At 40.5% G+C, this 12,003-nt stretch overlaps 1 long non-coding RNA gene across 1 annotated transcript; it reads right to left on the bottom strand.

The window, feature by feature from the left end:
• Window positions 1-6,311: 6,311 nt before the first annotated feature.
• On the bottom strand, window positions 6,312-11,984 carry LOC123456066. The gene is made up of 3 exons (XR_006634297.1): window positions 11,894-11,984; window positions 11,660-11,779; window positions 6,312-7,378 (listed from the first exon to the last, which is right to left on the bottom strand). It is a non-coding gene; the product is annotated as an uncharacterized LOC123456066 (long non-coding RNA).
• Window positions 11,985-12,003: the final 19 nt, after the last annotated feature.

Raw genomic sequence — 12,003 nt, 5'->3', positions numbered from 1 at the left:
ATTTTTTTCCAAGGCTTTTGGTTGAATGGAGAGTTGGGTACACATATAAACATTTTGTCTCAGAACTTGACTGTTCAAGTAGTCCTGTATGAAGTTGGAACTGAACACTTGCTCTCCTGTCCCTCACCATACTGTTCCAGTACAGGAAGCTTCCTTTTGGGATAACTAAACCTTTCCCATGCTCAGTACATCAGGGCCTCCAAGATGGGCAGAGGGCTTCTTGCAAGAGATTTGTCAAGGTTTTTGCAGCTCTGGCAGTCAAGAAGAGGAGGAAATACCTTTGCAGGACCTGTGGCATGCTAGAAAGAGTAGCGGATGTGTTACAGGATTTGGGGGGTACAGGGATTCTTTTCCTTGGCCTGTGAACCCCAACTTTTAAATTCTTGTCCATTTATCAAATAGCTGAAGAAATGGACTCCAAGAAGGTTAAATTAGGAACTGTGAGACTTATTTAAGGAAAAGTGGTATCCAAGAGTTGGCTGGGAAGATTCCCAGGGAAACTGGAAAAGGGACAGAACTTAGAGAAAGGAAACAAGGGAAGCAGGAAGAAATGTCCTTCCTCCAGCCTGGCTGGGCTGGGTGAAGGGCTTACAGAAAAGGGACCGGGAGGTTTGGGAGTGAAATGGGCAGCCAAGACCCCTTGCCCGCATAACAAACGTTTTTTGTTTTTTTTTTTAATAGTGCTTTATTGTCAGGTTCAGGTGGGTAACGGAGAGAGCTGATTGGGTTTTCTTTTCTTCTCTCTCTCTCTTTCTTTCTTAGATTGGGGGAGAAGCAAGGGGCCCTGTTGCTGAAGAATTGGTCATAGTTATCATGGATGAGACTGGGTCAGATGACAGCCCTGCCAGGACAAGCAAGGTGGCATCTTTTTGTTCCTTCTTTGTGGGCCTTAGTCCCAGACTGACTACCTATTCAAACAAACAAACAAACAAACAAACAAACAAACAAACAAACAAACTACCTTACTCCTACTTCTCCCTCAGATGCTTAGAGTTGGAGCTGAGTTTCTGTCTAATTTGTGTTGCTTATTTTCTGTATGACATAGATTTGACTGCTCTGAACATTCATCCTAGGGAAAAACAGGAAAGTTTTGCCTCATTTTTTCATCTGACAAACATTTATGAAATTACTCAGTGGCATTAATTCTAGTCCTCTGGTTGAGACCAAGTGAAATGACTTAATGCCAAGCATTTGGGTGTTGAGTATTTGAGTCTTCTCCTAGAAAGAAATGAGGAGTATTGAAGATGGATCATCTTGGATCGCTTCTTATGACCAAAATCTCCTGCTTTCTCTACCTGGATTGTTTTATACCCTTGGTTTATTTACTTTTCTTGTTGCCATAACCAGATGCTTGACAGCAACAACGGGAGATAAGGTATTTTGGCTCATGGTTTCAGAGCATATATTTCATCAAGGCAGAGAAGCATAGACGAGTCCATGGTGGCCAAAGCATGCATCCTGGGCTCCTCACATCCTGATGGTTGACCAGTAGCAGAGAGGTAGGGTTGGAGCCAGAAGTGGGTTGAACCTTCTGGGCCTGTCCATACTGGCCCACTTCCAACTAGGCTGAAGGTCTCCATATCCCATAACTTCAGCAACCAGGGTTATGAGGTAGGGGATTGTAGCCGACAGCTTCAGGTTCTCTGAGATGAACTTCCAGACCAGCCACAGTTATGGAGGAAGGGATTTGCTGAAGCTTATAGATCCAGAGGAAATTCCATAATGGCAGAAGAAGCTGGCCTGCTTTCACAGGCCCTAGCAGAGAGAGAGAAACACAAGCCAAAAGCCAGAAGCCACATAGCACAGCACACTTTGCATATCTTTAGATTGAAATCTCAGACCCACCACCACACCTTAAGATCTGCCCAGTGAAACCACCTCTAGCCAAATGGCTACAGATACAAACTACAAAGTAATAAAACACTGAATATATTGGGGGCCATCTATTCAAACTACCAAAGGGATGAATGTGTAAACACAGTGGCATGTGAGACAAGATATATATATTCTGCCCCTGACCTCCTTAGGCTTACAGCCATCTCAAAATACAAAATGCATTTAATCCAACATCAAAAGGTCTCATAGGCTGGGTGTGGTGGTGCACGCTTTTATCTGTTTTTATTTTTATTATTTATTTATTTATTTGAGAGTGGCATGGAAACAGAGAGAGAGAGAGACAGAATGGGCACACCAGGGCCTCCAGTCCCTGTAAATGAACTCCAGACGCGTGTGCCCCCTTGTTCATCTGGCTAATGTGGGTCCTGGGGAATCAAGCCTCAAAGAAGCAGGGTCCTTAGGCTTCATAGGCAAGAGCTTAACCATTACAACATCTCTCTAGCCCGGCGCACACCTTTAATCCCAGTACTAGGGAGGCAGAGATAGGAGGATCACCTTCAAGGCCAGCCTGAGACTACATAATGAATTCTAGGTCAGTCAGGACTAGAGTGAGACCCTTCCTTGAAACACACACACACACACACACACACACAAACATGGCCTCATAGTATTCATAGTTCCAAAACTATTCAAAAGCCCAAAATCTCTTCTGAGACTCAAGGCAAATTCCTAGCTATAAGCACTTATAAATTTTTTTAAAGAAAGAGGGGCTGGAGAGATGACTGAACAGTTAAGGTGCTTGCCAGCAAAGCCTAATGACTTGGGTTGGAGTCCCCAGTACCCACATATGCCAGATCCACAAAGTGGCAAATGTATGTGGAGTTTGTTAGCAATGGCCCTAGAGGCCCTGATATGCCCATTCTCTCTCTGATTTCAAATAAATAAATAAAACATAAAGTAAAGAAGAAATATATACTTCCAAAACAATAGCACAAAGTAAACTTTCCCATTCTAAAAGGGAGAAATGGGGCTTAGCAAAGAATTATCAGACCAAAATCTAACATGACACCAACACAATGTCCCGGAGCTCTGTGTCAGGAATCTTGAGCATACTGTGCCACCAAATGCACTCCAACAGGTTTGAGAAGCCCTGCTTTTATGGCCTTGCTTCCTCAGGCATGCACTGGTTCTCTCTTGTGCCAGCTCCATGTGGTATCTGCAGCTTTTCTCAGCAGCAATTCCATGCTCTTTCTGTGTCCCAGGGACTCCTCTGCAATTAGGCTTCACCCTCACAGCTTCACACATCAGCCTTGCCAGATTCTTTGTAGGGAATCTGACTTGCTACAGTGCCTAATTTTCTGGAACTTTGGTGTAAGCCTCAGTGACCCCATAACTCTTGCATTCTGCAAACTGGTCAAGCCATCAATGTGCAAAGTATACCAAGTTCTATTGCCACCAGGAGATGTAGCTTGGGCCCCTTGGGCCACAGCTGCAGTGGCCTCCAAGTTCCTGAACACGTCAACCAGAGAAAACATCTCCTTAGGCTGTCAATTATTGATGTCAGAGTGGCTCTGTATTTTCAGACATTTCATTTTGCAGGCACTCTCTTTTTTCTTTTTCTTTTTCTTTTTCTTTTTCTTTTTCTTTTTCAGGGAGGTCTTTCAAATGAGTTTGTATTTTTATGCATTGAAGCCTTTCATGGATGGGTCTTGCCCTGAAGGCACCTTTCGTACTTCCAGTGCAAGTAAAGTCTAATTAACAGCTGTCACTTTCTTAGAGCATTTGCTTTAAATGTGCTCATGCTTCTTTTCTTGTCAAACTCCAAAGTTTTAGTTCCTTCTGCTCTGTTTTGTTGAATCTCATTCCTCACTATAAAACAAGCTAACATAGCCAGTATCAAGCAGGCCATAGACTGGATGACATGCTATCTTGAAAATCCTCCTCCAAACAAATTAGTTCATTACCTTTGAATTCAGTCTCACTCAAGTTTTCAGGAGCAGATCCAGATTCTTTGCCAGAATGTAACATGAGTGGCATGTCGCTCCATTTCTAGTACAGTCTTTGTTGCCCTCTGAAACCTCAGGAGCACAGTCTTGATCCAGCAATTTCTATTGTTGTTCTGCACTTGCAAATTTCCACCAGGATGGCCCATTAAGCTTTCCTCAGACTAAATCTAGAGCTTCTATATCCAGCTTCCCCAAATACTTCCATATTCCTCCCCAAAACACCTTCCAAAGGCCTATGAACCACAAGGTTAGGTCTATCCCAGTGACAAGGCCACTGCTCTGGTATTCTATGTTTTAAGTAATTATCTCATCACTATAACCAAATAACTTAAGAAACAACTTAAAGAAGGTAAATATTATTTCATGGTTTCATAGAATATGGCCCATTGGGGCAAGGGAGGACATGAAGGAATTCATGGTCGGGGTGACATGTGGGAAGGGTTACTCACATCACGGTGGCAGTCCAGAATCTGAGAGATCAGGCCAGAACCCATTAGTACCTTGAAGAAGGTTGCCTTTAGTGGCCCACCTCATCATCTATAGCCCATGACCCAAAGGTTCCAACACAGCACCACCAGCTATGGAGCAAGTGAGCAAATACATGAGCTTGTGAAAAACCCCTTCACAGTCAAACCATCACTCTCCGTTATCTTACCCAGCCTAAGATCTGCAGTGTAAATTAAACTGGTAATGAAAAATGCTTGAGGGCTGGAGAGATGGCTTAGCGGTTAAGTGCTTGCCTGTGAAGCATAAGAACCCCGGTTCGAGGCTCGGTCCCCCAGGTCCCACGTTAGCCAGATGCACAAGGGGGCACACGCGTCTGGAGTTCGTTTGCAGAGGCTGGAAGCCCTGGCACGCCCATTCTTTCTCTCTCTCCCTCTATCTGTCTTTCTCTCTGTGTCTGTCGTTCTCAAATAAATAAATTAATTAAAAAGAAAAGTTTTCCTTTAAAAAAAATGCTTGAGAAAACAGTATTTCTGTCATCACTACAGCTGGGAATTGATTAAATCAGATTTGTCTGTCTCAGCACCTACACTGAGACACACTACAGGAAGTTTTGATGAAGGAGGCTGTCTAAATGAGATCCTCATTTGGAGCATGGGCCTCTGATGACAAAGCAATCTTATGACTTTCTAACATGTGGACAAGGACTCTGAGTTCTAGGAAGGAAAAAAAAAAACTGAGGGAGAATAGTCACTGCGTTGTAAACAATCACACATAAACTCCCTCAATTTGCTTTCTTTTCTGCTTATGAAAATGCATTGTATATATTAGGGAATGGGCAGAGGGCAGAAGAGGAGATAGTTTTGAATTCTAAGTAAATGGAACCACACAAGCAAGGAATGAATAGCAAAGCATGCTTGAGAAATTACAAAGAATAGAATATGGCTAATAGTAGGTTGGGAAGTAGAAATACTGAATACTATATGACTTAATATTTTATATGTGCTTATTTCTTAAAAGTACATAAAGAACTTGGGTAGGTATATCTCTGAAGAAGATATTTTAAAGTCCATAAATATATGAAAGGCTTCTCAATATTATTATTAATATCAATGCATATCAAAACTACAGTAGTCAATGCCTCATACCCGTCAGGATGGCTGCCATCAAGAAACAGGAAGTTATGTACTGATGGTAGGAATTTTAGAAGGTGTAGTTGCTGTGGAAAATAGTATGACAGTGCCTCTAGAAATCAAAACCAGAATTACAATATAATGTAACAGTTATCTTTCTGAGTATGTAACAAAAAGAACTGCAAGCAAATTCTCAAAAAGAACTACCTATCTATGTTCACAGCAGGAATATTGATAACAGCCCAAAGAAGCAACTCAAGTGTTTTTTTGACTGATGACTAGTTGAAAACATAGGCTCTAAAATACAATGATCTGTTGAAGTAGACTTTAATAGAGATTTAAAAATGTTGAAAGTAGAACAATAAAAGGAAAAGCCACTCATAATCCTCTATCCCACTATACTTACTATTAACATTCTAGAGTAATTTTAATATAACATTATTTATTAATTTTATTTTGAGACAGGGTCTTATGTAAGCAAGCTTTTCTTAGGCAAACTTGCTCTGCAGCTGAGAATAACCTTGAGATTCCTTTAATTAATTTTTTTTTTATTTGAGTGAGAAAGAGGTGTATATATGTATAGTGAGAGAGAGAGAATGGGTGTGCCTGGGCCTTTTAGCCACTGCAAATGAATCCCAAATGCATGCGTCACCTTGTATATCTGGTTTATGTGTGTACTGATGAATCAAACCCAGGTCCTTAGGCTTCATAAGCAAGCACCTTAAACACTAATCCATCTCTCCAGCCTGAGATTATTTTTTTTTTCAGCTTATTTATTTATTTGCATGGGGGGGGGTGTGAGGATATGAATGAGTGTACCAGGTCCTCTAGTCACTGCAGATGAACTCCAGATACATGCGCCAGTTTGTGCATTTGGCTTTATGTGGGTCCTGGGGAATCAAACCTGGGTTGTTAGGCTTTGTATGCAAATGCCTTAACTGCTGGGTCATCTCTCCAGCCTCAACCTGCTTCGTGTGGTGCAGGGGCTAGAAGCCAGGGCCTCCTGCATGCTAGGTGAGCATTCTTCTTACTGTACTACCTTGCCAGCCCTGCCGTATACTCTTAATTGGAGACCTCATCAGAAGTTGTTTGCATTTGTTCATAAAGTCTTGGTTATTTTGGATCCTTGATACCTACATTTCAGAATCAGTTTATCAAGTATTAGGAAAAGTCTGTATTGGGATTTTGACTGGGATTGTAGAATCTATTGATCAAGTTGAGAAATTTCATCTTTATAACATTGATTAGAACTTCTCAAATTACTTTTAAGAGCATTAGTAATATTGTTCATAAACATCTTGTTCTGTCCTAGGTTCCTTATTTTTATTGTTGTTAACTTCTAAACATAAGTAGCCCTCAGAAATTAAATATAGTCCCAATTTTTAAAAAATGTAGTTAATTACAGACATACTTAGTATGGCTACATAATGAGTTGGTCCCATCCTTTCCCTTGTCCCTGCCCTCTTTCAGCTGGGGGTCCTCCTCAGTGAGGATGCAGGTATTCCCCTTGGGGCTGTGGGCTATGCATTGTGGGAGCAGCTGTCAGTGGTTGGGAGAAGGCAATGCCTCTTGGCATGACGGCCCTATTTGTGGCTCATACAATCTTTCTTCCTCCTCTTCTGCAGAATTCCCTGAGCCATGTTGGGTGTTTTTTTATTTTATTTTATTTTTTTATTTTTGATGTTGGGTTTCACTCTAGCACTGGCCTCAAACTCACAGCGATCCTCCTACCACTACTGTGTTTTAAGTCTACTTCAAGGATGACCTCTTAGGAGCCTCTGGATGTCTGCTATGGTAGGTGTTGAGTATCCTCAGCATCTGTCTCCTTCACCCTGATGCTGATTTCCAGGCTCACCACGAAAGCTGCATTTTTGTTTGTCTCCCCCATTCCTCTGTGGTTGCAGTTGGGGCATGGCTGAAGTGCAAGGAATAGCTTATCTCCTCCAGTTTCACTTCCTTCTGAAAAAGAAAAATAGATTCTCTGATGGAGAATGAAGTCAGTACAGGTTAAATGGGATAAGCCTTGTTAATTTGGGGAGAATTTGATAGATGTAGCCCCTCTTTTAGCCAAAAACTAGTGGAAATTTGTTATTAGAGAGCATAATCTTTGTTTCCATAGGATTCTGACCTGGTTCCCAAGTCCAGATGTGGGTTCCTTTCTGCTGAGCAGATCTCCTAGCCAATCAGAAAGCTATTGGTTATCCATGAAGGCCATATGCCATATTGTACTTGTGTGTACATCTTGTCAGGATGTTTGCTTCTGAGTAGCTTAGACCCCTGGTTACTCAGATCATTGTTGGCCACTTTTCCCTCAGTCACTCATGTAGTGATTTCCAGCTCATGAAGCTAAACAGCTTTTGCACAAACATATCATAGTCAGATCCAATAGACTACCCACAGAATGGAGAAAATTTTTGCCAGTTATACCACTGCAAGAGGTCTCATATCTAGAATCTACAAAGAACTCAAGAAAACTAAACAATAAAAAAGTCAGAGAACCCACACCTAAAATGGGCAGAGACAGAATAGGGAGTTCCCAGAGAAAGAATTACAAATGGCAAACACACACTTTGAAAATGTTCAATATCCCTAACCATTAGGGAAATGCAAATTAAAGCAACTGTGAAATTCCACCTTTCTCCAATAAGGATGGCAAATACCACAAATTAAATGACAATAAATGTGGAGAAAGAGGACCCTCATTCATTGTTGGGATTGTAAGTTTGTACAGCCACTATGGAAGTCAATATGGAGATTCCTGAAACGGATGAATTTAGAGCTGCTAACAGACCCAGCTATTCCTTTACTGGGTGTTTATCCTAAATGCTCCGTGTTTCTCTACAGAGCTTTTTGCTCAACCATGTTTATAGCTGCTCAATTCATAGTAATTGGATGACTGGATAATGAAGTTGAGGTACATTTACACAATGGAATTCTACTCAGTAATTAGAAAAAAGTGCCAAAATGAAATTTGTAGAAAACTGGACGGACTTGGAACAGATCATACTCAGCAAACTCACACAATCACTAAAAGACAATCACCACATGGTCTCATTCATCTGTGGTTTCTAACACTAATCAGCTCGAATTGCTGACATACCTGATAGGCAATTTGAGGTCCATATAATAGAGATGGAGGGATTCTGGGGGAAGGAGAGGGGGGTCACACAAAACTAAACCCAAAATGAACTTGTACCATAGAAACCAATATCGCTAAAAATAGACTAAAGGATTGAAACTTCAACAGGAGTATGGGGGAGGCATCTGAAAAGAAGGGCCCTGGAGAGGGTGGGATGAAGCTTAACCCTAGAGTGCCAAGTTTTTAAAATCATGGCTTTAGATTACATTCTTAAATTTATGGAAAAAAATCAAATACTTGCATCTGGATTAGTCCACATACTTTCCAACATCATGGAGATACCTCACATATGCTCATGCATTTGAGCAGTAAAATATTGTAGATTTCTAAGTATTTTACTAGCAGACTTAATTTCACCTGTTCATGAAATACAGAGAATGGAAAATTACATAATTTTTAGAAAACAGACTGAGATATATTCATCATTGTCCTGGAGCTCATCAAATAGACTTGACTGGCTGGCCAATGTGCCCCAACCCTGTCTCTGCCCAAGCCACCACACCTAACATTTTTACATGGGCATTGGGGATCAAACTTAAATCTTTATACTTGATAGGCAAACACTTTTCTAACCAAGCTATCTTCAGAGCCCTAATCTAGATACTTTCAAGTTTGAGGTCATTGCCCTACACAATGTTGTGCAAAAGCTCGTTCTTCTTTTTTTAATCTCCTTTTGACACACTAAAGGTATGCATCATAATTTAGCATTTACTTTTCCTCTTCAGACTCTAATGGAATTAATGCATCTCTGTATAGATGCTATAGAATTTTTTGTAGGAATAAAATGGTCTGGCTCAGAGTATAAAGCTGGGAAATCAGTACAGTGAGCATCAGATTACACAGGATTGGGTTAAATGCAATACACTAAGGAGGGAATTTGATTTGTTGTTACTTATCTAGATTTGTTTTTCCCCCTACCCACTTCAATTCTCTAGTGTAGAGACTATTGAAACATATACAAATGAAAAATTCCTTCACTCTATTAGAAACTGAAACTCTACTTTGTTCTCTGGTAGATTTCAACTATAGGGTTGCCACAAGAGCCATTTAATACTAGGTTATCTAAGTGTCCTGACTCTTCTGTGCTCCTTCTTTCTTAGTCATTCCTAGCTAGCAAAACCTGTTTGAAAGGTTTACATTCCTTGATCTAGCAGCAAAGAGACTTTCCACTTTTGTTCTTCAACTCTTAGTTACAATAAAACCAGAAGCACTTTATATATAGGTAATGTTTGACTATATCATATTTTTTCACAACAGTATTTAATAAATTTACCAAAGAATATGAGTTGGCTCTTTCTCTTTAAATTTCTGGTTGTCTTTCATCCTTTTAAGTCTCTCTTCCCCTCCCTTTTTAAATTATAAATTTAAATTATGAAATCTTCCCTGGAAGATGCTTCAACCTTGTTCACACAGGATCTAATCTCTTTAGATCTCTTTCCTGATTTATAATTTCCCTTCTATCCAGATTAGCAACAAAAATGCTATTAACACTTCAACTCATTTACATCTTTAGGAGTCAAAGATTTATTCACCTCTCACTTGAATCAGGTGTCAGGGTTTGGTGCTTCAGAGAGCATAGGAGTTTCAGTACTTGTTGCTTCTTTGGAGTTTAGAAGTAGCTGTTGTGTGAAGGCAAAGTAAATGCCTTTATTCAAATACAACCTATTCTAGGATAACATGAATCTTCATGTGGGGGGCTTCCTTGTGCGATTTTTGTTCCTTTTGATACATTCAAAGTTTTTTTTCCCCCTCTGTTTTTTGTTACTTTCCACAGAAGCAGCACAGACTCCTTTTTGTTTGCTTTTTCAATGTGCTCATTTATCATTTTGTATTGGTGAATTTCTATCTATCTCATTAAAATTGTGCATATTTTAGCCCTTATTTCATCAATGTTTCTCTTTCTGTTATTCCATTTTGCATGACTGTTGGATTGTTTAGTATCATGTAGCAAATCTCCAAGGTTGCATTCACTTTCGCTTGTTTGTTGAGAGAATCTCATTATACAGCCCAGGCTAGCCTTAAACCAACAATCCTGCCTCAGACTTATAAATTGGGGGATTACAGACATGCACCAACATGCCTGTCACTTTATTTAACTTTTTTAGTACTTTAATTTTTTAATTAATTAATTAATTTACTTGGAGTGAGAGAGAGAATGGGCGCACCAGGGCCTCTAGGTGCTGCAAACGAACTCAAGATGCGTGCACCACCTTGTGCATCTGGCTTACATGGGACCTGGAGAATCAAACCTGGATGCTTAGACTTCACAGGCAAGTACCTCAACCGCTAAGCCATCTCTCTAGCCCACTTTATTTCATCTTTAAAAATAAGTCTTCTGTATGTTGCTCACCTTGAATGATTGTCCTGCCCCCAAATTCACTTCTTCCCTTATGATTTTTGTTTGGCTGTTAAAAATCACCCAGTGAAGATTTTCATTTCTGAACTTACAGTTTTCAGTTACAAGAATGTTTATTTGGATTTTAAAGCTTTCATTTATTTATTTATTTATTTTTACTTTTTTCCAGATAAGGTCTCACTCTAGCCCAGGCTGACCTGGAATTCACCATGTAGAAATTCACAGCAGTCCTCCTACTTCTGAGTCTTGGAATTAAAGGCTTTGAGGCCTTTATTCTTTTTGCTCTGTTGAGATTCTTTTTTTCTTTTCTTTTCTTTTCTTTTTTTTTTTTTTTTGGTAATTTAGCTCTTGAGATTTCCATCCATCGATAAACAATGTCTTATTTTACTTCACCGTTATAATGTCACATTAAAATCCTTATGTCAGTTTCAACAGACAGTTCTTAGTTTATATTGTTTGGACGTATAAGTTCTATTTTCATTTCTGCTTGGAACTTTGAATTTTGAAAGCCATTATTTTGCCCTGGTGAATGTAATAGCCACTAACCACTCCCAGCTTCCACCCTTGCTCCCCTCCAGTCTGGTCTTACCAGTAGGAGTGAATCTATTAAAATACATTAAGAGCGTCCAGTGCCTCCGTATTTCGCTCACAGCATATCCAAAAAAGAAAGAAAGAAAGAGAGACAGACAGACAGACAGACATCACTATTGGCATCTAGGTCACGTGCTTCTGCTGTTTGTCTTACCTTTCCATTAGTCTTGTAAGGTGGGTCTGCTCTAAAACTGTGGTTGGACTTTAAGCTTCCAGGACACGGCATTCGCACGAGGCCTTTTCAGGCTTCAAGGACTCCGGCACTGAGCCGGTGCTGAAGGCAAAGAAAGGTTTAAACTTTTCCCCATTTCTCAAGGGAAAACCCTGACTTAGGGGGGGCTAAAGGGCTTCAGGGCTCTCGGTGTTCGCGAACCTTCTTCATACTTACAGTTTGTCCAGATTTGAATCGACCCGAGGGAAGCGAGAGAGCGCGGGCGCAGGTGGGGCTCGGCGCGCGGGGAAGCGGAACTCGGGCGCGCGGCGCGCGGGGAAGCGGAA

This window comes from Jaculus jaculus, chromosome 1 (genome assembly GCF_020740685.1).
Source record: "Jaculus jaculus isolate mJacJac1 chromosome 1, mJacJac1.mat.Y.cur, whole genome shotgun sequence".
NCBI lineage: Eukaryota > Metazoa > Chordata > Mammalia > Rodentia > Dipodidae > Jaculus > Jaculus jaculus.
The sequence above is the reverse complement of the archived record's forward strand: the minus strand, read 5'-3'. Positions and strand labels throughout refer to the sequence as shown.